This window comes from Anolis carolinensis, chromosome 5 (genome assembly GCF_035594765.1).
Source record: "Anolis carolinensis isolate JA03-04 chromosome 5, rAnoCar3.1.pri, whole genome shotgun sequence".
NCBI lineage: Eukaryota > Metazoa > Chordata > Lepidosauria > Squamata > Dactyloidae > Anolis > Anolis carolinensis.
This window is the reverse complement of record NC_085845.1, coordinates 112,479,806-112,505,037: the sequence shown is the minus strand read 5'-3', so window position 1 is coordinate 112,505,037 and position 25,232 is coordinate 112,479,806. Positions and strand designations below refer to the sequence as shown.

At 48.9% G+C, this 25,232-nt stretch overlaps 1 long non-coding RNA gene across 3 annotated transcripts in view; it reads left to right on the top strand.

Moving 5' to 3' along the window:
- LOC107983833 (uncharacterized) overlaps positions 1–25,232 on the top strand; it is a 195,574-nt gene that overhangs the window by 136,827 nt on the left and 33,515 nt on the right. For 2 of the 3 annotated variants that reach the window (XR_010006612.1, XR_010006614.1), the window contains one exon: positions 1–25,232. This exon is cut by the window's left edge and continues 11,454 nt beyond it. The exons of the other annotated variant lie outside the window; for it this stretch is intronic. This is a non-coding gene — a long non-coding RNA (uncharacterized LOC107983833). 3 annotated transcript variants of the gene reach the window in all.

The following is a 25,232-nucleotide window of genomic DNA, read 5'->3' as shown; positions in this document are numbered from 1 at the left end:
ATGTTCTGCAAAGGAGAACGGAGAACAAGATCAGTAGGAAGGAGGAAGGGCCTCATTCGAGATGGATTCTTCATCACTGGGCACCCTGACCAGGGGAGGAGGTGGACACACGATGGAGACAGCAGTCCCAGGAAGAGGATGGATCTGAAAAGGGAGAGTTAAAGATAAAGGTTTCCCCTGACATTAAGACTAGTCATGTCCGAATCTGTGGGTTAGAGCTCATCTCCATTTCTAAGCCTCAGAGCCGGCATTGTCCGTAGATACCTACTAGGCCATGTGGCCAGCATGACTCCATGGAGCGCTGTTACCTTCCTGCCAGAGCGGTACATAGTGATCTACTCACATTTGCATGTTTTTGAATTGTTAGGTTGGCAGAAGCTGGGGCTAACAGCGGGAGCTCACCCCACTGCCTGGATTCAAACCACTGACCTTCTGGTCGGTACGTTCAGCAGCTCAGTGGTTTGATCCGCTGTGCCACCAGGTGCACCCCTCCCTCTATTTTCCCAACTCACCTTAGTCTTCTAGATCTTCAATAACTAGACTTTGTTCTTCACTAAAAGAAACAAAAAAAATATGTTAGTACATAACACCCAAAGACCCCCCTAGCCCAAAAAAAGGCCCAACCCACACCCAAAAAGTGAGAAGAAGTTCCCTCGATTCCTGGGACTGCTGTCCCCAAAGTGCGTCCTCATCACTTCCACTGGCCAGAGTGCTCTGTCAAGGAAAGAGAAGAGCAAAGTGAAATCCTGACCTCCCCTTCCCCTTTGCAGGAAGACAGGGCGCCTGCATTTCTCTCCTTACCCAGGACTCATCGGGTGGAATGGGGCCCTTCCTCCACGCATCCCAGCTGGGCTGCGGAGCAGATGCCATCCATTGGTGCTGTGGAAGAAAGAGAAGAGACTTAGTTGAAATCCTGGTCCCCTCCTCTTCACAGAAGTACAATCCTCCTGCCTTCCCTCCTTACCCAGGTCTCTATTTCTGTGATCTCATCGGAGGAGGAGGCTTCTAGATCTTCCGTTGGAGGACTAGAGAAGAAGGAGAGAAAACAGCCAAACATTAGTATCAGAACCCTGTGCAGCTATTTAGAAGGGGAAAAAACCATCCAGAAGAGAAGGAGGAAGGGCTTGCTTTACGGGGTATATTTTGATACACCTCCTCCCCGACAACATTTCCAACAATTTATACATAATTTCCTGATGTTCTGCAAAGGAGAAAGAACAAGGTGAGAGGGAGGAAGAAGGAGTTGCCTTGAGAGAGGGGCTGTTTTAGGGCCATTACTTTCCTGTGGTAGATTCAACCCCAAAAGTCTCCAAATCTGTATTTCCATGGGCCCTTCCTCCCCACTCAGTACTTCTTTAAGAGGGGAGAAGAGCAGCATCCCTGACTTCCCCTCCTGGTGATCTAATACATGACTTCCCTTTTACTACCTACTCCTCTCATGACAGCAAGTGAAACAATTTACACATAATTTTCTGATGTTCTGCAAAGGAGAAAGGAGAACAAGGTCAGAGGGAAGGAGGAAGGGCCTCATTTCATATGGATTCTTCATCACTGAGCACCCTGACCAGGGGAGGAGGCGGACGCACGATGGAGACAGCAGTCCCAAGAAGAGGATGGATCTGAAAAGGGATAGTTAAAGATAAAGGTTTCCCCTGACATTAAGTCTAGTCATGTCCGAATCTGTAGGTTAGTGCTCATCTCCATTTCGCTCCTTACCCAGGACTCCTCAGGTGGAATGGGGCCCTTCCTCCTCGCATCCCGGCCAGCAGATGCCATCCATTGGTGCTGTGGAAGAAAGAGAAGAGACTTAGTTGAAATCCTGGTCCCCTACTCTTCACAGAAGTACAATCCTTCTGCCTTCCCTCCTTACCCAGGTCTCCATTTCCGTGATCGCCTCAGAGGAGGAGGCCTCCAGATCTTGCGTTGGAGGACTAGAGAAGAAGGAGAGAAATCAGCCGAACATTAGTATCAGAACCCTGTGAAGCTATTTAGAAGGGGAAAAAAACAACCAGAAAAGAAGGAGGATGGGCTTACCTTATGGGGTATATTTTGATACACCTCCTCCCCAACATCATTTCCAAAAATTTATACCTAATTTCCTGATGTTCTGCAAAGGAGAAAGGAGAACAAGGTCAGTGGGAAGGAGGAAGGGCCTCATTCGAGATGGATTCTTCATCACTGGGCACCCTGACCAGGGGAGGAGGTGGACACACGATGGAGACAGCAGTCCCAGGAAGAGGATGGATCTGAAAAGGGAGAGTTAAAGATAAAGGTTTCCCCTGACATTAAGTCTAGTCATGTCCGAATCTGTGGATTAGTGCTCATCTCCATTTCGCTCCTTACCCAGGACTCATCATGTGGAATAGGGCCCTTCCTCCTCGCATCCCGGCCAGCAGATGCCATCCATTGGTGCTGTGGAAGAAAGAGAAGAGACTTAGTTGAAATCCTGGTCCCCTCCTCTTCACAGAAGTACAATCCTCCTGACTTCCCTCCTTACCCAGGTCTCCATTTCCGTGATCGCCTCAGAGGAGGAGGCCTCCAGATCTTGCGTTGGAGGACTAGAGAAGAAGGAGAGAAATCAGCCGAACATTAGTATCAGAACCCTGTGAAGCTATTTAGAAGGGGAAAAAAACAACCAGAAAAGAAGGAGGAAGGGCTTACCTTATGGGGTATATTTTGATACACCTCCTCCCCAACATCATTTCCAAAAATTTATACCTAATTTCCTGATGTTCTGCAAAGGAGAAAGGAGAACAAGGTCAGTGGGAAGGAGGAAGGGCCTCATTCGAGATGGATTCTTCATCACCGGGCACCCTGACCAGGGGAGGAGGTGGACACACGATGGAGACAGCAGTCCCAGGAAGAGGATGGATCTGAAAAGGGAGAGTTAAAGATAAAGGTTTCCCCTGACATTAAGACTAGTCATGTCCGAATCTGTGGGTTAGAGCTCATCTCCATTTCTAAGCCTCAGAGCTGGCATTGTCCGTAGATACCTACTAGGCCATGTGGCTGGCATGACTCCATGTAGCGCTGTTACTTTCCTGCCAGAGCGGTACATATTGATCTACTCACATTTGCATGTTTTTGAATTGTTAGGTTGGCAGAAGCTGGGGCGAACAGCAGGAGCTCACCCCACTGCCTGGATTCAAACCACTGACCTTCTGGTCGGTACGTTCAGCAGCTCAGTGGTTTGATCCGCTGTGCCACCAGGTGCACCCCTCCCTCTATTTTCCCAACTCACCTTATTCTTCTAGATCTTCAATAACTAGACTTTGTTCTTCACTAAAAGAAACAAAAAAAATATGTTAGTACATAACACCCAAAGACCCCCCCTAGCCCAAAAAAAGGCCCAACCCACACCCAAAAAGTGAGAAGAAGTTCCCTCGATTCCTGGGACTGCTGTCCCCAAAGTGCGTCCTCATCACTTCCACTGGCCAGAGTGCTCTGTCAAGGAAAGAGAAGAGCAAAGTGAAATCCTGACCTCCCCTTCCCCTTTGCAGGAAGACAGGGCGCCTGCATTTCTCTCCTTACCCAGGACTCATCGGGTGGAATGGGGCCCTTCCTCCACGCATCCCAGCTGGGCTGCGGAGCAGATGCCATCCATTGGTGCTGTGGAAGAAAGAGAAGAGATTTAGTTGAAATCCTGGTCCCCTCCTCTTCACAGAAGTACAATCCTCCTGCCTTCCCTCCTTACCCAGGTCTCCATTTCCGTGATCACCTCAGAGGAGGAGACCTCCAGATCTTGCGTTGGAGGACTAGAGAAGAAGGAGAGAAATCAGCCGAACATTAGTATCAGAACCCTGTGAAGCTATTTAGAAGGGGAAAAAACCATCCAGAAGAGAAGGAGGAAGGGCTTACCTTACGGGGTATATTTTGATACACCTCCTCCCCGACAACATTTCCAACAATTTATACATAATTTCCTGATGTTCTGCAAAGGAGAACGGAGAACAAGATCAGTAGGAAGGAGGAAGGGCCTCATTCGAGATGGATTCTTCATCACTGGGCACCCTGACCAGGGGAGGAGGTGGACACACGATGGAGACAGCAGTCCCAGGAAGAGGATGGATCTGAAAAGGGAGAGTTAAAGATAAAGGTTTCCCCTGACATTAAGACTAGTCATGTCCGAATCTGTGGGTTAGAGCTCATCTCCATTTCTAAGCCTCAGAGCCGGCATTGTCCGTAGATACCTACTAGGCCATGTGGCCAGCATGACTCCATGGAGCGCTGTTACCTTCCTGCCAGAGCGGTACATAGTGATCTACTCACATTTGCATGTTTTTGAATTGTTAGGTTGGCAGAAGCTGGGGCTAACAGCGGGAGCTCACCCCACTGCCTGGATTCAAACCACTGACCTTCTGGTCGGTACGTTCAGCAGCTCAGTGGTTTGATCCGCTGTGCCACCAGGTGCACCCCTCCCTCTATTTTCCCAACTCACCTTAGTCTTCTAGATCTTCAATAACTAGACTTTGTTCTTCACTAAAAGAAACAAAAAAAATATGTTAGTACATAACACCCAAAGACCCCCCTAGCCCAAAAAAAGGCCCAACCCACACCCAAAAAGTGAGAAGAAGTTCCCTCGATTCCTGGGACTGCTGTCCCCAAAGTGCGTCCTCATCACTTCCACTGGCCAGAGTGCTCTGTCAAGGAAAGAGAAGAGCAAAGTGAAATCCTGACCTCCCCTTCCCCTTTGCAGGAAGACAGGGCGCCTGCATTTCTCTCCTTACCCAGGACTCATCGGGTGGAATGGGGCCCTTCCTCCACGCATCCCCGCTGGGCTGCGGAGCAGATGCCATCCATTGGTGCTGTGGAAGAAAGAGAAGAGACTTAGTTGAAATCCTGGTCCCCTCCTCTTCACAGAAGTACAATCCTCCTGCCTTCCCTCCTTACCCAGGTCTCTATTTCTGTGATCTCATCGGAGGAGGAGGCTTCTAGATCTTCCGTTGGAGGACTAGAGAAGAAGGAGAGAAAACAGCCAAACATTAGTATCAGAACCCTGTGCAGCTATTTAGAAGGGGAAAAAACCATCCAGAAGAGAAGGAGGAAGGGCTTGCTTTACGGGGTATATTTTGATACACCTCCTCCCCGACAACATTTCCAACAATTTATACATAATTTCCTGATGTTCTGCAAAGGAGAAAGAACAAGGTGAGAGGGAGGAAGAAGGAGTTGCCTTGAGAGAGGGGCTGTTTTAGGGCCATTACTTTCCTGTGGTAGATTCAACCCCAAAAGTCTCCAAATCTGTATTTCCATGGGCCCTTCCTCCCCACTCAGTACTTCTTTAAGAGGGGAGAAGAGCAGCATCCCTGACTTCCCCTCCTGGTGATCTAATACATGACTTCCCTTTTACTACCTACTCCTCTCATGACAGCAAGTGAAACAATTTACACATAATTTTCTGATGTTCTGCAAAGGAGAAAGGAGAACAAGGTCAGAGGGAAGGAGGAAGGGCCTCATTTCATATGGATTCTTCATCACTGAGCACCCTGACCAGGGGAGGAGGCGGACGCACGATGGAGACAGCAGTCCCAAGAAGAGGATGGATCTGAAAAGGGATAGTTAAAGATAAAGGTTTCCCCTGACATTAAGTCTAGTCATGTCCGAATCTGTAGGTTAGTGCTCATCTCCATTTCGCTCCTTACCCAGGACTCCTCAGGTGGAATGGGGCCCTTCCTCCTCGCATCCCGGCCAGCAGATGCCATCCATTGGTGCTGTGGAAGAAAGAGAAGAGACTTAGTTGAAATCCTGGTCCCCTACTCTTCACAGAAGTACAATCCTCCTGCCTTCCCTCCTTACCCAGGTCTCTATTTCCGTGATCTCATCGGAGGAGGAGGCTTCTAGATCTTCCGTTGGAGGACTAGAGAAGAAGGAGAGAAAACAGCCAAACATTAGTATCAGAACCCTGTGCAGCTATTTAGAAGGGGAAAAAACCATCCAGAAGAGAAGGAGGAAGGGCTTACCTTACGGGGTATATTTTGATACACCTCCTCCCCGACAACATTTCCAACAATTTATACATAATTTCCTGATGTTCTGCAAAGGAGAAAGGAGAACAAGGTCAGAGGGAAGGAGGAAGGGCCTCATTCGAGATGGATTCTTCATCACTGGGCACCCTGACCAGGGGAGGAGGTGGACACACGATGGAGACAGCAGTCCCAGGAAGAGGATGGATCTGAAAAGGGAGAGTTAAAGATAAAGGTTTCCCCTGACATTAAGTCTAGTCATGTCCGAATCTGTGGGTTAGTGCTCATCTCCATTTCGCTCCTTACCCAGGACTCATCGGGTGGAATGGGGGCCTTCCTCCTCGCATCCCAGCCAGCAGATGCCATCCATTGGTGCTGTGGAAGAAAGAGAAGAGACTTAGTTGAAATCCTGGTCCCCTCCTCTTCACAGAAGTACAATCCTCCTGCCTTCCCTCCTTACCCAGGTCTCCATTTCCGTGATCGCCTCGGAGGAGGAGGCCTCCAGATCTTGCGTTGGAGGACTAGAGAAGAAGGAGAGAAATCAGCCGAACATTAGTATCAGAACCCTGTGAAGCTATTTAGAAGGGGAAAAAAACAACCAGAAAAGAAGGAGGAAGGGCTTACCTTATGGGGTGTATTTTGATACACCTCCTCCCCGACATTATTTCCAAAAATTTATACCTAATTTCCTGATGTTCTGCAAAGGAGAAAGGAGAACAAGGTCAGAGGGAAGGAGGAAGGGCCTCATTTGAGATGGATTCTTCATCACTGGGCACCTTGACCAGGGGAGGAAGTGGACACACGATGGAGACAGCAGTCCCAGGAAGAGGATGGATCTGAAAAGGGAGAGTTAAAGATAAAGGTTTCCCCTGACATTAAGTCTAGTCATGTCCGAATCTGTGGGTTAGAGCTCATCTCCATTTCTAAGCCTCAGAGCCGGCATTGTCCGTAGATACCTACTAGGCCATGTGGCCGGCATGACTCCATGGAGCGCTGTTACCTTCCTGCCAGAGCGGTACATAGTGATCTACTCACATTTGCATGTTTTTGAATTGTTAGGTTGGCAGAAGCTGGGGCTAACAGCGGGAGCTCACCCCACTGCCTGGATTCAAACCACTGACCTTCTGGTCGGTACGTTCAGCAGCTCAGTGGTTTGATCCGCTGTGCCACCAGGTGCACCCCTCCCTCTATTTTCCCAACTCACCTTAGTCTTCTAGATCTTCAATAACTAGACTTTGTTCTTCACTAAAAGATACAAAAAAAATGTTAGTACATAACACCCAAAGACCCCTCCAGCCCAAAAAAAGGCCCAACCCACACCCAAAAAGTGAGAAGAAGTTCCCTCGATTCCTGGGACTGCTGTCCCCAAAGTGCGTCCTCATCACTTCCACTGGCCAGAGTGCTCTGTCAAGGAAAGAGAAGAGCAAAGTGAAATCCTGACCTCCCCTTCCCCTTTGCAGGAAGACAGGGCGCCTGCATTTCTCTACTTACCCAGGACTCATCGGGTGGAATGGGGCCCTTCCTCCTCGCATCCCGGCCAGCAGATGCCATCCATTGGTGCTGTGGAAGAAAGAGAAGAGACTTAGTTGAAATCCTGGTCCCCTCCTCTTCACAGAAGTACAATCCTCCTGCCTTCCCTCCTTACCCAGGTCTCCATTTCCGTGATTGCCTCAGAGGAGGAGGCCTCCAGATCTTGCGTTGGAGGACTAGAGAAGAAGGAGAGAAATCAGCCGAACATTAGTATCAGAACCCTGTGAAGCTATTTAGAAGGGGAAAAAACCATCCAGAAGAGAAGGAGGAAGGGCTTACCTTACGGGGTATATTTTGATACACCTCCTCCCCGACAACATTTCCAACAATTTATACATAATTTCCTGATGTTCTGCAAAGGAGAACGGAGAACAAGATCAGTAGGAAGGAGGAAGGGCCTCATTCGAGATGGATTCTTCATCACTGGGCACCCTGACCAGGGGAGGAGGTGGACACACGATGGAGACAGCAGTCCCAGGAAGAGGATGGATCTGAAAAGGGAGAGTTAAAGATAAAGGTTTCCCCTGACATTAAGACTAGTCATGTCCGAATCTGTGGGTTAGAGCTCATCTCCATTTCTAAGCCTCAGAGCCGGCATTGTCCGTAGATACCTACTAGGCCATGTGGCCAGCATGACTCCATGGAGCGCTGTTACCTTCCTGCCAGAGCGGTACATAGTGATCTACTCACATTTGCATGTTTTTGAATTGTTAGGTTGGCAGAAGCTGGGGCTAACAGCGGGAGCTCACCCCACTGCCTGGATTCAAACCACTGACCTTCTGGTCGGTACGTTCAGCAGCTCAGTGGTTTGATCCGCTGTGCCACCAGGTGCACCCCTCCCTCTATTTTCCCAACTCACCTTAGTCTTCTAGATCTTCAATAACTAGACTTTGTTCTTCACTAAAAGAAACAAAAAAAATATGTTAGTACATAACACCCAAAGACCCCCCTAGCCCAAAAAAAGGCCCAACCCACACCCAAAAAGTGAGAAGAAGTTCCCTCGATTCCTGGGACTGCTGTCCCCAAAGTGCGTCCTCATCACTTCCACTGGCCAGAGTGCTCTGTCAAGGAAAGAGAAGAGCAAAGTGAAATCCTGACCTCCCCTTCCCCTTTGCAGGAAGACAGGGCGCCTGCATTTCTCTCCTTACCCAGGACTCATCGGGTGGAATGGGGCCCTTCCTCCACGCATCCCCGCTGGGCTGCGGAGCAGATGCCATCCATTGGTGCTGTGGAAGAAAGAGAAGAGACTTAGTTGAAATCCTGGTCCCCTCCTCTTCACAGAAGTACAATCCTCCTGCCTTCCCTCCTTACCCAGGTCTCTATTTCCGTGATCTCATCGGAGGAGGAGGCTTCTAGATCTTCCGTTGGAGGACTAGAGAAGAAGGAGAGAAAACAGCCAAACATTAGTATCAGAACCCTGTGCAGCTATTTAGAAGGGGAAAAAACCATCCAGAAGAGAAGGAGGAAGGGCTTACCTTACGGGGTATATTTTGATACACCTCCTCCCCGACAACATTTCCAACAATTTATACATAATTTCCTGATGTTCTGCAAAGGAGAAAGGAGAACAAGGTCAGAGGGAAGGAGGAAGGGCCTCATTCGAGATGGATTCTTCATCACTGGGCACCCTGACCAGGGGAGGAGGTGGACACACGATGGAGACAGCAGTCCCAGGAAGAGGATGGATCTGAAAAGGGAGAGTTAAAGATAAAGGTTTCCCCTGACATTAAGTCTAGTCATGTCCGAATCTGTGGGTTAGTGCTCATCTCCATTTCGCTCCTTACCCAGGACTCATCGGGTGGAATGGGGGCCTTCCTCCTCGCATCCCAGCCAGCAGATGCCATCCATTGGTGCTGTGGAAGAAAGAGAAGAGACTTAGTTGAAATCCTGGTCCCCTCCTCTTCACAGAAGTACAATCCTCCTGCCTTCCCTCCTTACCCAGGTCTCCATTTCCGTGATCGCCTCGGAGGAGGAGGCCTCCAGATCTTGCGTTGGAGGACTAGAGAAGAAGGAGAGAAATCAGCCGAACATTAGTATCAGAACCCTGTGAAGCTATTTAGAAGGGGAAAAAAACAACCAGAAAAGAAGGAGGAAGGGCTTACCTTATGGGGTGTATTTTGATACACCTCCTCCCCGACATTATTTCCAAAAATTTATACCTAATTTCCTGATGTTCTGCAAAGGAGAAAGGAGAACAAGGTCAGAGGGAAGGAGGAAGGGCCTCATTTGAGATGGATTCTTCATCACTGGGCACCTTGACCAGGGGAGGAAGTGGACACACGATGGAGACAGCAGTCCCAGGAAGAGGATGGATCTGAAAAGGGAGAGTTAAAGATAAAGGTTTCCCCTGACATTAAGTCTAGTCATGTCCGAATCTGTGGGTTAGAGCTCATCTCCATTTCTAAGCCTCAGAGCCGGCATTGTCCGTAGATACCTACTAGGCCATGTGGCCGGCATGACTCCATGGAGCGCTGTTACCTTCCTGCCAGAGCGGTACATAGTGATCTACTCACATTTGCATGTTTTTGAATTGTTAGGTTGGCAGAAGCTGGGGCTAACAGCGGGAGCTCACCCCACTGCCTGGATTCAAACCACTGACCTTCTGGTCGGTACGTTCAGCAGCTCAGTGGTTTGATCCGCTGTGCCACCAGGTGCACCCCTCCCTCTATTTTCCCAACTCACCTTAGTCTTCTAGATCTTCAATAACTAGACTTTGTTCTTCACTAAAAGATACAAAAAAAATGTTAGTACATAACACCCAAAGACCCCTCCAGCCCAAAAAAAGGCCCAACCCACACCCAAAAAGTGAGAAGAAGTTCCCTCGATTCCTGGGACTGCTGTCCCCAAAGTGCGTCCTCATCACTTCCACTGGCCAGAGTGCTCTGTCAAGGAAAGAGAAGAGCAAAGTGAAATCCTGACCTCCCCTTCCCCTTTGCAGGAAGACAGGGCGCCTGCATTTCTCTACTTACCCAGGACTCATCGGGTGGAATGGGGCCCTTCCTCCTCGCATCCCGGCCAGCAGATGCCATCCATTGGTGCTGTGGAAGAAAGAGAAGAGACTTAGTTGAAATCCTGGTCCCCTCCTCTTCACAGAAGTACAATCCTCCTGCCTTCCCTCCTTACCCAGGTCTCCATTTCCGTGATTGCCTCAGAGGAGGAGGCCTCCAGATCTTGCGTTGGAGGACTAGAGAAGAAGGAGAGAAATCAGCCGAACATTAGTATCAGAACCCTGTGAAGCTATTTAGAAGGGGAAAAAACCATCCAGAAGAGAAGGAGGAAGGGCTTACCTTACGGGGTATATTTTGATACACCTCCTCCCCGACAACATTTCCAACAATTTATACATAATTTCCTGATGTTCTGCAAAGGAGAACGGAGAACAAGATCAGTAGGAAGGAGGAAGGGCCTCATTCGAGATGGATTCTTCATCACTGGGCACCCTGACCAGGGGAGGAGGTGGACACACGATGGAGACAGCAGTCCCAGGAAGAGGATGGATCTGAAAAGGGAGAGTTAAAGATAAAGGTTTCCCCTGACATTAAGACTAGTCATGTCCGAATCTGTGGGTTAGAGCTCATCTCCATTTCTAAGCCTCAGAGCCGGCATTGTCCGTAGATACCTACTAGGCCATGTGGCCAGCATGACTCCATGGAGCGCTGTTACCTTCCTGCCAGAGCGGTACATAGTGATCTACTCACATTTGCATGTTTTTGAATTGTTAGGTTGGCAGAAGCTGGGGCTAACAGCGGGAGCTCACCCCACTGCCTGGATTCAAACCACTGACCTTCTGGTCGGTACGTTCAGCAGCTCAGTGGTTTGATCCGCTGTGCCACCAGGTGCACCCCTCCCTCTATTTTCCCAACTCACCTTAGTCTTCTAGATCTTCAATAACTAGACTTTGTTCTTCACTAAAAGAAACAAAAAAAATATGTTAGTACATAACACCCAAAGACCCCCCTAGCCCAAAAAAAGGCCCAACCCACACCCAAAAAGTGAGAAGAAGTTCCCTCGATTCCTGGGACTGCTGTCCCCAAAGTGCGTCCTCATCACTTCCACTGGCCAGAGTGCTCTGTCAAGGAAAGAGAAGAGCAAAGTGAAATCCTGACCTCCCCTTCCCCTTTGCAGGAAGACAGGGCGCCTGCATTTCTCTCCTTACCCAGGACTCATCGGGTGGAATGGGGCCCTTCCTCCACGCATCCCAGCTGGGCTGCGGAGCAGATGCCATCCATTGGTGCTGTGGAAGAAAGAGAAGAGACTTAGTTGAAATCCTGGTCCCCTCCTCTTCACAGAAGTACAATCCTCCTGCCTTCCCTCCTTACCCAGGTCTCTATTTCTGTGATCTCATCGGAGGAGGAGGCTTCTAGATCTTCCGTTGGAGGACTAGAGAAGAAGGAGAGAAAACAGCCAAACATTAGTATCAGAACCCTGTGCAGCTATTTAGAAGGGGAAAAAACCATCCAGAAGAGAAGGAGGAAGGGCTTGCTTTACGGGGTATATTTTGATACACCTCCTCCCCGACAACATTTCCAACAATTTATACATAATTTCCTGATGTTCTGCAAAGGAGAAAGAACAAGGTGAGAGGGAGGAAGAAGGAGTTGCCTTGAGAGAGGGGCTGTTTTAGGGCCATTACTTTCCTGTGGTAGATTCAACCCCAAAAGTCTCCAAATCTGTATTTCCATGGGCCCTTCCTCCCCACTCAGTACTTCTTTAAGAGGGGAGAAGAGCAGCATCCCTGACTTCCCCTCCTGGTGATCTAATACATGACTTCCCTTTTACTACCTACTCCTCTCATGACAGCAAGTGAAACAATTTACACATAATTTTCTGATGTTCTGCAAAGGAGAAAGGAGAACAAGGTCAGAGGGAAGGAGGAAGGGCCTCATTTCATATGGATTCTTCATCACTGAGCACCCTGACCAGGGGAGGAGGCGGACGCACGATGGAGACAGCAGTCCCAAGAAGAGGATGGATCTGAAAAGGGATAGTTAAAGATAAAGGTTTCCCCTGACATTAAGTCTAGTCATGTCCGAATCTGTAGGTTAGTGCTCATCTCCATTTCGCTCCTTACCCAGGACTCCTCAGGTGGAATGGGGCCCTTCCTCCTCGCATCCCGGCCAGCAGATGCCATCCATTGGTGCTGTGGAAGAAAGAGAAGAGACTTAGTTGAAATCCTGGTCCCCTACTCTTCACAGAAGTACAATCCTTCTGCCTTCCCTCCTTACCCAGGTCTCCATTTCCGTGATCGCCTCAGAGGAGGAGGCCTCCAGATCTTGCGTTGGAGGACTAGAGAAGAAGGAGAGAAATCAGCCGAACATTAGTATCAGAACCCTGTGAAGCTATTTAGAAGGGGAAAAAAACAACCAGAAAAGAAGGAGGATGGGCTTACCTTATGGGGTATATTTTGATACACCTCCTCCCCAACATCATTTCCAAAAATTTATACCTAATTTCCTGATGTTCTGCAAAGGAGAAAGGAGAACAAGGTCAGTGGGAAGGAGGAAGGGCCTCATTCGAGATGGATTCTTCATCACTGGGCACCCTGACCAGGGGAGGAGGTGGACACACGATGGAGACAGCAGTCCCAGGAAGAGGATGGATCTGAAAAGGGAGAGTTAAAGATAAAGGTTTCCCCTGACATTAAGTCTAGTCATGTCCGAATCTGTGGATTAGTGCTCATCTCCATTTCGCTCCTTACCCAGGACTCATCATGTGGAATAGGGCCCTTCCTCCTCGCATCCCGGCCAGCAGATGCCATCCATTGGTGCTGTGGAAGAAAGAGAAGAGACTTAGTTGAAATCCTGGTCCCCTCCTCTTCACAGAAGTACAATCCTCCTGACTTCCCTCCTTACCCAGGTCTCCATTTCCGTGATCGCCTCAGAGGAGGAGGCCTCCAGATCTTGCGTTGGAGGACTAGAGAAGAAGGAGAGAAATCAGCCGAACATTAGTATCAGAACCCTGTGAAGCTATTTAGAAGGGGAAAAAAACAACCAGAAAAGAAGGAGGAAGGGCTTACCTTATGGGGTATATTTTGATACACCTCCTCCCCAACATCATTTCCAAAAATTTATACCTAATTTCCTGATGTTCTGCAAAGGAGAAAGGAGAACAAGGTCAGTGGGAAGGAGGAAGGGCCTCATTCGAGATGGATTCTTCATCACCGGGCACCCTGACCAGGGGAGGAGGTGGACACACGATGGAGACAGCAGTCCCAGGAAGAGGATGGATCTGAAAAGGGAGAGTTAAAGATAAAGGTTTCCCCTGACATTAAGACTAGTCATGTCCGAATCTGTGGGTTAGAGCTCATCTCCATTTCTAAGCCTCAGAGCTGGCATTGTCCGTAGATACCTACTAGGCCATGTGGCTGGCATGACTCCATGTAGCGCTGTTACTTTCCTGCCAGAGCGGTACATATTGATCTACTCACATTTGCATGTTTTTGAATTGTTAGGTTGGCAGAAGCTGGGGCGAACAGCAGGAGCTCACCCCACTGCCTGGATTCAAACCACTGACCTTCTGGTCGGTACGTTCAGCAGCTCAGTGGTTTGATCCGCTGTGCCACCAGGTGCACCCCTCCCTCTATTTTCCCAACTCACCTTATTCTTCTAGATCTTCAATAACTAGACTTTGTTCTTCACTAAAAGAAACAAAAAAAATATGTTAGTACATAACACCCAAAGACCCCCCCTAGCCCAAAAAAAGGCCCAACCCACACCCAAAAAGTGAGAAGAAGTTCCCTCGATTCCTGGGACTGCTGTCCCCAAAGTGCGTCCTCATCACTTCCACTGGCCAGAGTGCTCTGTCAAGGAAAGAGAAGAGCAAAGTGAAATCCTGACCTCCCCTTCCCCTTTGCAGGAAGACAGGGCGCCTGCATTTCTCTCCTTACCCAGGACTCATCGGGTGGAATGGGGCCCTTCCTCCACGCATCCCAGCTGGGCTGCGGAGCAGATGCCATCCATTGGTGCTGTGGAAGAAAGAGAAGAGATTTAGTTGAAATCCTGGTCCCCTCCTCTTCACAGAAGTACAATCCTCCTGCCTTCCCTCCTTACCCAGGTCTCCATTTCCGTGATCACCTCAGAGGAGGAGACCTCCAGATCTTGCGTTGGAGGACTAGAGAAGAAGGAGAGAAATCAGCCGAACATTAGTATCAGAACCCTGTGAAGCTATTTAGAAGGGGAAAAAACCATCCAGAAGAGAAGGAGGAAGGGCTTACCTTACGGGGTATATTTTGATACACCTCCTCCCCGACAACATTTCCAACAATTTATACATAATTTCCTGATGTTCTGCAAAGGAGAACGGAGAACAAGATCAGTAGGAAGGAGGAAGGGCCTCATTCGAGATGGATTCTTCATCACTGGGCACCCTGACCAGGGGAGGAGGTGGACACACGATGGAGACAGCAGTCCCAGGAAGAGGATGGATCTGAAAAGGGAGAGTTAAAGATAAAGGTTTCCCCTGACATTAAGACTAGTCATGTCCGAATCTGTGGGTTAGAGCTCATCTCCATTTCTAAGCCTCAGAGCCGGCATTGTCCGTAGATACCTACTAGGCCATGTGGCCAGCATGACTCCATGGAGCGCTGTTACCTTCCTGCCAGAGCGGTACATAGTGATCTACTCACATTTGCATGTTTTTGAATTGTTAGGTTGGCAGAAGCTGGGGCTAACAGCGGGAGCTCACCCCACTGCCTGGATTCAAACCACTGACCTTCTGGTCGGTACGTTCAGCAGCTCAGTGGTTTGATCCGCTGTGCCACCAGGTGCACCCCTCCCTCTATTTTCCCAACTCACCTTAGTCTTCTAGATCTTCAATAACTAGACTTTGTTCTTCACTAAAAGAAACAAAAAAAATATGTTAGTACATAACACCCAAAGACCCCCCTAGCCCAAAAAAAGGCCCAACCCACACCCAAAAAGTGAGAAGAAGTTCCCTCGATTCCTGGGACTGCTGTCCCCAAAGTGCGTCCTCATCACTTCCACTGGCCAGAGTGCTCTGTCAAGGAAAGAGAAGAGCAAAGTGAAATCCTGACCTCCCCTTCCCCTTTGCAGGAAGACAGGGCGCCTGCATTTCTCTCCTTACCCAGGACTCATCGGGTGGAATGGGGCCCTTCCTCCACGCATCCCCGCTGGGCTGCGGAGCAGATGCCATCCATTGGTGCTGTGGAAGAAAGAGAAGAGACTTAGTTGAAATCCTGGTCCCCTCCTCTTCACAGAAGTACAATCCTCCTGCCTTCCCTCCTTACCCAGGTCTCTATTTCTGTGATCTCATCGGAGGAGGAGGCTTCTAGATCTTCCGTTGGAGGACTAGAGAAGAAGGAGAGAAAACAGCCAAACATTAGTATCAGAACCCTGTGCAGCTATTTAGAAGGGGAAAAAACCATCCAGAAGAGAAGGAGGAAGGGCTTGCTTTACGGGGTATATTTTGATACACCTCCTCCCCGACAACATTTCCAACAATTTATACATAATTTCCTGATGTTCTGCAAAGGAGAAAGAACAAGGTGAGAGGGAGGAAGAAGGAGTTGCCTTGAGAGAGGGGCTGTTTTAGGGCCATTACTTTCCTGTGGTAGATTCAACCCCAAAAGTCTCCAAATCTGTATTTCCATGGGCCCTTCCTCCCCACTCAGTACTTCTTTAAGAGGGGAGAAGAGCAGCATCCCTGACTTCCCCTCCTGGTGATCTAATACATGACTTCCCTTTTACTACCTACTCCTCTCATGACAGCAAGTGAAACAATTTACACATAATTTTCTGATGTTCTGCAAAGGAGAAAGGAGAACAAGGTCAGAGGGAAGGAGGAAGGGCCTCATTTCATATGGATTCTTCATCACTGAGCACCCTGACCAGGGGAGGAGGCGGACGCACGATGGAGACAGCAGTCCCAAGAAGAGGATGGATCTGAAAAGGGATAGTTAAAGATAAAGGTTTCCCCTGACATTAAGTCTAGTCATGTCCGAATCTGTAGGTTAGTGCTCATCTCCATTTCGCTCCTTACCCAGGACTCCTCAGGTGGAATGGGGCCCTTCCTCCTCGCATCCCGGCCAGCAGATGCCATCCATTGGTGCTGTGGAAGAAAGAGAAGAGACTTAGTTGAAATCCTGGTCCCCTACTCTTCACAGAAGTACAATCCTTCTGCCTTCCCTCCTTACCCAGGTCTCCATTTCCGTGATCGCCTCAGAGGAGGAGGCCTCCAGATCTTGCGTTGGAGGACTAGAGAAGAAGGAGAGAAATCAGCCGAACATTAGTATCAGAACCCTGTGAAGCTATTTAGAAGGGGAAAAAAACAACCAGAAAAGAAGGAGGATGGGCTTACCTTATGGGGTATATTTTGATACACCTCCTCCCCAACATCATTTCCAAAAATTTATACCTAATTTCCTGATGTTCTGCAAAGGAGAAAGGAGAACAAGGTCAGTGGGAAGGAGGAAGGGCCTCATTCGAGATGGATTCTTCATCACTGGGCACCCTGACCAGGGGAGGAGGTGGACACATGATGGAGACAGCAGTCCCAGGAAGAGGATGGATCTGAAAAGGGAGAGTTAAAGATAAAGGTTTCCCCTGACATTAAGTCTAGTCATGTCCGAATCTGTGGATTAGTGCTCATCCCCATTTCGCTCCTTACCCAGGACTCATCATGTGGAATAGGGCCCTTCCTCCTCGCATCCCGGCCAGCAGATGCCATCCATTGGTGCTGTGGAAGAAAGAGAAGAGACTTAGTTGAAATCCTGGTCCCCTCCTCTTCACAGAAGTACAATCCTCCTGACTTCCCTCCTTACCCAGGTCTCCATTTCCGTGATCGCCTCAGAGGAGGAGGCCTCCAGATCTTGCGTTGGAGGACTAGAGAAGAAGGAGAGAAATCAGCCGAACATTAGTATCAGAACCCTGTGAAGCTATTTAGAAGGGGAAAAAAACAACCAGAAAAGAAGGAGGAAGGGCTTACCTTATGGGGTATATTTTGATACACCTCCTCCCCAACATCATTTCCAAAAATTTATACCTAATTTCCTGATGTTCTGCAAAGGAGAAAGGAGAACAAGGTCAGTGGGAAGGAGGAAGGGCCTCATTCGAGATGGATTCTTCATCACCGGGCACCCTGACCAGGGGAGGAGGTGGACACACGATGGAGACAGCAGTCCCAGGAAGAGGATGGATCTGAAAAGGGAGAGTTAAAGATAAAGGTTTCCCCTGACATTAAGACTAGTCATGTCCGAATCTGTGGGTTAGAGCTCATCTCCATTTCTAAGCCTCAGAGCTGGCATTGTCCGTAGATACCTACTAGGCCATGTGGCTGGCATGACTCCATGTAGCGCTGTTACTTTCCTGCCAGAGCGGTACATATTGATCTACTCACATTTGCATGTTTTTGAATTGTTAGGTTGGCAGAAGCTGGGGCGAACAGCAGGAGCTCACCCCACTGCCTGGATTCAAACCACTGACCTTCTGGTCGGTACGTTCAGCAGCTCAGTGGTTTGATCCGCTGTGCCACCAGGTGCACCCCTCCCTCTATTTTCCCAACTCACCTTATTCTTCTAGATCTTCAATAACTAGACTTTGTTCTTCACTAAAAGAAACAAAAAAAATATGTTAGTACATAACACCCAAAGACCCCCCCTAGCCCAAAAAAAGGCCCAACCCACACCCAAAAAGTGAGAAGAAGTTCCCTCGATTCCTGGGACTGCTGTCCCCAAAGTGCGTCCTCATCACTTCCACTGGCCAGAGTGCTCTGTCAAGGAAAGAGAAGAGCAAAGTGAAATCCTGACCTCCCCTTCCCCTTTGCAGGAAGACAGGGCGCCTGCATTTCTCTACTTACCCAGGACTCATCGGGTGGAATGGGGCCCTTCCTCCTCGCATCCCGGCCAGCAGATGCCATCCATTGGTGCTGTGGAAGAAAGAGAAGAGACTTAGTTGAAATCCTGGTCCCCTCCTCTTCACAGAAGTACAATCCTCCTGCCTTCCCTCCTTACCCAGGTCTCCATTTCCGTGATCTCATCGGAGGAGGAGGCTTCTAGATCTTCCGTTGGAGGACTAGAGAAGAAGGAGAGAAAACAGCCAAACATTAGTATCAGAACCCTGTGCAGCTATTTAGAAGGGGAAAAAACCATCCAGAAGAGAAGGAGGAAGGGCTTACCTTACGGGGTATATTTTGATACACCTCCTCCCCGACAACATTTCCAACAATTTATACATAATTTCCTGATGTTCTGCAAAGGAGAAAGGAGAACAAGGTCAGAGGGAAGGAGGAAGGGCTTCATTTGAGATGGATTCTTCATCACTGGGCACCCTGACCAGGGGAGGAGGTGGACGCACGATGGAGACAGCAGTCCCAGGAAGAGAATGGATCTGAAAAGGGAGAGTTAAAGATAAAGGTTTCCCCTGACATTAAGTCTAGTCATGTCCGAATCTGTGGGTTAGAGCTCATCTCCATTTCTAAGCCTCAGAGCCGGCATTGTCCGTAGATACCTACTAGGCCATGTGGCCGGCATGACTCCATGGAGCGCTGTTACCTTCCTGCCAGAGCGGTACATAGTGATCTACTCACATTTGCATGTTTTTGAATTGTTAGGTTGGCAGAAGCTGGGGCTAACAGCGGGAGCTCACCCCACTGCCTGGATTCAAACCACTGACCTTCTGGTCGGTACGTTCAGCAGCTCAGTGGTTTGATCCGCTGTGCCACCAGGTGCACCCCTCCCTCTATTTTCCCAACTCACCTTAGTCTTCTAGATCTTCAATAACTAGACTTTGTTCTTCACTAAAAGAAACAAAAAAAATATGTTAGTACATAACACCCAAAGACCCCCCTAGCCCAAAAAAAGGCCCAACCCACACCCAAAAAGTGAGAAGAAGTTCCCTCGATTCCTGGGACTGCTGTCCCCAAAGTGCGTCCTCATCACTTCCACTGGCCAGAGTGCTCTGTCAAGGAAAGAGAAGAGCGAAGTGAAATCCTGACCTCCCCTTCCCCTTTGCAGGAAGACAGGGCGCCTGCATTTCTCTCCTTACCCAGGACTCATCGGGTGGAATGGGGCCCTTCCTCCACGCATCCCAGCTGGGCTGCGGAGCAGATGCCATCCATTGGTGCTGTGGAAGAAAGAGAAGAGACTTAGTTGAAATCCTGGTCCCCTCCTCTTCACAGAAGTACAATCCTCCTGCCTTCCCTCCTTACCCAGGTCTCTATTTCTGTGATCTCATCGGAGGAGGAGGCTTCTAGATCTTCCGTTGGAGGACTAGAGAAGAAGGAGAGAAAACAGCCAAACATTAGTATCAGAACCCTGTGCAGCTATTTAGAAGGGGAAAAAACCATCCAGAAGAGAAGGAGGAAGGGCTTGCTTTACGGGGTATATTTTGATACACCTCCTCCCCGACAACATTTCCAACAATTTATACATAATTTCCTGATGTTCTGCAAAGGAGAAAGAACAAGGTGAGAGGGAGGAAGAAGGAGTTGCCTTGAGAGAGGGGCTGTTTTAGGGCCATTACTTTCCTGTGGTAGATTCAACCCCAAAAGTCTCCAAATCTGTATTTCCATGGGCCCTTCCTCCCCACTCAGTACTTCTTTAAGAGGGGAGAAGAGCAGCATCCCTGACTTCCCCTCCTGGTGATCTAATACATGACTTCCCTTTTACTACCTACTCCTCTCATGACAGCAAGTGAAACAATTTACACATAATTTTCTGATGTTCTGCAAAGGAGAAAGGAGAACAAGGTCAGAGGGAAGGAGGAAGGGCCTCATTTCATATGGATTCTTCATCACTGAGCACCCTGACCAGGGGAGGAGGCGGATGCACGATGGAGACAGCAGTCCCAAGAAGAGGATGGATCTGAAAAGGGATAGTTAAAGATAAAGGTTTCCCCTGACATTAAGTCTAGTCATGTCCGAATCTGTAGGTTAGTGCTCATCTCCATTTCGCTCCTTACCCAGGACTCCTCAGGTGGAATGGGGCCCTTCCTCCTCGCATCCCGGCCAGCAGATGCCATCCATTGGTGCTGTGGAAGAAAGAGAAGAGACTTAGTTGAAATCCTGGTCCCCTACTCTTCACAGAAGTACAATCCTTCTGCCTTCCCTCCTTACCCAGGTCTCCATTTCCGTGATCGCCTCAGAGGAGGAGGCCTCCAGATCTTGCGTTGGAGGACTAGAGAAGAAGGAGAGAAATCAGCCGAACATTAGTATCAGAACCCTGTGAAGCTATTTAGAAGGGGAAAAAAACAACCAGAAAAGAAGGAGGATGGGCTTACCTTATGGGGTATATTTTGATACACCTCCTCCCCAACATCATTTCCAAAAATTTATACCTAATTTCCTGATGTTCTGCAAAGGAGAAAGGAGAACAAGGTCAGTGGGAAGGAGGAAGGGCCTCATTCGAGATGGATTCTTCATCACTGGGCACCCTGACCAGGGGAGGAGGTGGACACACGATGGAGACAGCAGTCCCAGGAAGAGGATGGATCTGAAAAGGGAGAGTTAAAGATAAAGGTTTCCCCTGACATTAAGTCTAGTCATGTCCGAATCTGTGGATTAGTGCTCATCTCCATTTCGCTCCTTACCCAGGACTCATCATGTGGAATAGGGCCCTTCCTCCTCGCATCCCGGCCAGCAGATGCCATCCATTGGTGCTGTGGAAGAAAGAGAAGAGACTTAGTTGAAATCCTGGTCCCCTCCTCTTCACAGAAGTACAATCCTCCTGACTTCCCTCCTTACCCAGGTCTCCATTTCCGTGATCGCCTCAGAGGAGGAGGCCTCCAGATCTTGCGTTGGAGGACTAGAGAAGAAGGAGAGAAATCAGCCGAACATTAGTATCAGAACCCTGTGAAGCTATTTAGAAGGGGAAAAAAACAACCAGAAAAGAAGGAGGAAGGGCTTACCTTATGGGGTATATTTTGATACACCTCCTCCCCAACATCATTTCCAAAAATTTATACCTAATTTCCTGATGTTCTGCAAAGGAGAAAGGAGAACAAGGTCAGTGGGAAGGAGGAAGGGCCTCATTCGAGATGGATTCTTCATCACCGGGCACCCTGACCAGGGGAGGAGGTGGACACACGATGGAGACAGCAGTCCCAGGAAGAGGATGGATCTGAAAAGGGAGAGTTAAAGATAAAGGTTTCCCCTGACATTAAGACTAGTCATGTCCGAATCTGTGGGTTAGAGCTCATCTCCATTTCTAAGCCTCAGAGCTGGCATTGTCCGTAGATACCTACTAGGCCATGTGGCTGGCATGACTCCATGTAGCGCTGTTACTTTCCTGCCAGAGCGGTACATATTGATCTACTCACATTTGCATGTTTTTGAATTGTTAGGTTGGCAGAAGCTGGGGCGAACAGCAGGAGCTCACCCCACTGCCTGGATTCAAACCACTGACCTTCTGGTCGGTACGTTCAGCAGCTCAGTGGTTTGATCCGCTGTGCCACCAGGTGCACCCCTCCCTCTATTTTCCCAACTCACCTTATTCTTCTAGATCTTCAATAACTAGACTTTGTTCTTCACTAAAAGAAACAAAAAAAATATGTTAGTACATAACACCCAAAGACCCCCCCTAGCCCAAAAAAAGGCCCAACCCACACCCAAAAAGTGAGAAGAAGTTCCCTCGATTCCTGGGACTGCTGTCCCCAAAGTGCGTCCTCATCACTTCCACTGGCCAGAGTGCTCTGTCAAGGAAAGAGAAGAGCAAAGTGAAATCCTGACCTCCCCTTCCCCTTTGCAGGAAGACAGGGCGCCTGCATTTCTCTACTTACCCAGGACTCATCGGGTGGAATGGGGCCCTTCCTCCTCGCATCCCGGCCAGCAGATGCCATCCATTGGTGCTGTGGAAGAAAGAGAAGAGACTTAGTTGAAATCCTGGTCCCCTCCTCTTCACAGAAGTACAATCCTCCTGCCTTCCCTCCTTACCCAGGTCTCCATTTCCGTGATCTCATCGGAGGAGGAGGCTTCTAGATCTTCCGTTGGAGGACTAGAGAAGAAGGAGAGAAAACAGCCAAACATTAGTATCAGAACCCTGTGCAGCTATTTAGAAGGGGAAAAAACCATCCAGAAGAGAAGGAGGAAGGGCTTACCTTACGGGGTATATTTTGATACACCTCCTCCCCGACAACATTTCCAACAATTTATACATAATTTCCTGATGTTCTGCAAAGGAGAAAGGAGAACAAGGTCAGAGGGAAGGAGGAAGGGCTTCATTTGAGATGGATTCTTCATCACTGGGCACCCTGACCAGGGGAGGAGGTGGACGCACGATGGAGACAGCAGTCCCAGGAAGAGAATGGATCTGAAAAGGGAGAGTTAAAGATAAAGGTTTCCCCTGACATTAAGTCTAGTCATGTCCGAATCTGTGGGTTAGAGCTCATCTCCATTTCTAAGCCTCAGAGCCGGCATTGTCCGTAGATACCTACTAGGCCATGTGGCCGGCATGACTCCATGGAGCGCTGTTACCTTCCTGCCAGAGCGGTACATAGTGATCTACTCACATTTGCATGTTTTTGAATTGTTAGGTTGGCAGAAGCTGGGGCTAACAGCGGGAGCTCACCCCACTGCCTGGATTCAAACCACTGACCTTCTGGTCGGTACGTTCAGCAGCTCAGTGGTTTGATCCGCTGTGCCACCAGGTGCACCCCTCCCTCTATTTTCCCAACTCACCTTAGTCTTCTAGATCTTCAATAACTAGACTTTGTTCTTCACTAAAAGAAACAAAAAAAAATGTTAGTACATAACACCCAAAGACCCCTCCAGCCCAAAAAAAGGCCCAACCCACACCCAAAAAGTGAGAAGAAGTTCCCTCGATTCCTGGGACTGCTGTCCCCAAAGTGCGTCCTCATCACTTCCACTGGCCAGAGTGCTCTGTCAAGGAAAGAGAAGAGCAAAGTGAAATCCTGACCTCCCCTTCCCCTTTGCAGGAAGACAGGGCGCCTGCATTTCTCTCCTTACCCAGGACTCATCGGGTGGAATGGGGCCCTTCCTCCTCGCATCCCGGCCAGCAGATGCCATCCATTGGTGCTGTGGAAGAAAGAGAAGAGACTTAGTTGAAATCCTGGTCCCCTCCTCTTCACAGAAGTACAATCCTCCTGCCTTCCCTCCTTACCCAGGTCTCCATTTCCGTGATCGCCTCGGAGGAGGAGGCCTCCAGATCTTGCGTTGGAGGACTAGAGAAGAAGGAGAGAAATCAGCCGAACATTAGTATCAGAACCCTGTGAAGCTATTTAGAAGGGGAAAAAACCATCCAGAAGAGAAGGAGGAAGGGCTTACCTTACGGGGTATATTTTGATACACCTCCTCCCCGACAACATTTCCAACAATTTATACATAATTTCCTGATGTTCTGCAAAGGAGAAAGGAGAACAAGGTCAGTAGGAAGGAGGAAGGGCCTCATTCGAGATGGATTCTTCATCACTGGGCACCCTGACCAGGGGAGGAGGTGGACACACGATGGAGACAGCAGTCCCAGGAAGAGGATGGATCTGAAAAGGGAGAGTTAAAGATAAAGGTTTCCCCTGACATTAAGTCTAGTCATGTCCGAATCTGTGGATTAGTGCTCATCTCCATTTCGCTCCTTACCCAGGACTCATCATGTGGAATAGGGCCCTTCCTCCTCGCATCCCGGCCAGCAGATGCCATCCATTGGTGCTGTGGAAGAAAGAGAAGAGACTTAGTTGAAATCCTGGTCCCCTCCTCTTCACAGAAGTACAATCCTCCTGCCTTCCCTCCTTACCCAGGTCTCCATTTCCATGATCGCCTCAGAGGAGGAGGCCTCCAGATCTTGCGTTGGAGGACTAGAGAAGAAGGAGAGAAATCAGCCGAACATTAGTATCAGAACCCTGTGAAGCTATTTAGAAGGGGAAAAAAACAACCAGAAAAGAAGGAGGAAGGGCTTACCTTATAGGGTATATTTTGATACACCTCCTCCCCAACATCATTTCCAAAAATTTATACCTAATTTCCTGATGTTCTGCAAAGGAGAAAGGAGAACAAGGTCAGTGGGAAGGAGGAAGGGCCTCATTCGAGATGGATTCTTCATCACTGGGCACCCTGACCAGGGGAGGAGGTGGACACACGATGGAGACAGCAGTCCCAGGAAGAGGATGGATATGAAAAGGGAGAGTTAAAGATAAAGGTTTCCCCTGACATTAAGTCTAGTCATGTCCGAATCTGTGGATTAGTGCTCATCTCCATTTCGCTCCTTACCCAGGACTCATCATGTGGAATAGGGCCCTTCCTCCTCGCATCCCGGCCAGCAGATGCCATCCATTGGTGCTGTGGAAGAAAGAGAAGAGACTTAGTTGAAATCCTGGTCCCCTCCTCTTCACAGAAGTACAATCCTGCCTTCCCTCCTTACCCAGGTCTCCATTTCTGTGATCGCCTCGGAGGAGGAGGCCTCCAGATCTTGCGTTGCAGGACTAGAGAAGAAGGAGAGAAATCAGCCGAACATTAGTATCAGAACCCTGTGAAGCTATTTAGAAGGGGAAAAAAACAACCAGAAAAGAAGGAGGAAGGGCTTACCTTATGGGGTGTATTTTGATACACCTCCTCCCCGACATTATTTCCAAAAATTTATACCTAATTTCCTGATGTTCTGCAAAGGAGAAAGGAGAACAAGGTCAGAGGGAAGGAGGAAGGGCCTCATTTGAGATGGATTCTTCATCACTGGGCACCTTGACCAGGGGAGGAAGTGGACACACGATGGAGACTGCAGTCCCAGGAAGAGGATGGATCTGAAAAGGGAGAGTTAAAGATAAAGGTTTCCCCTGACATTAA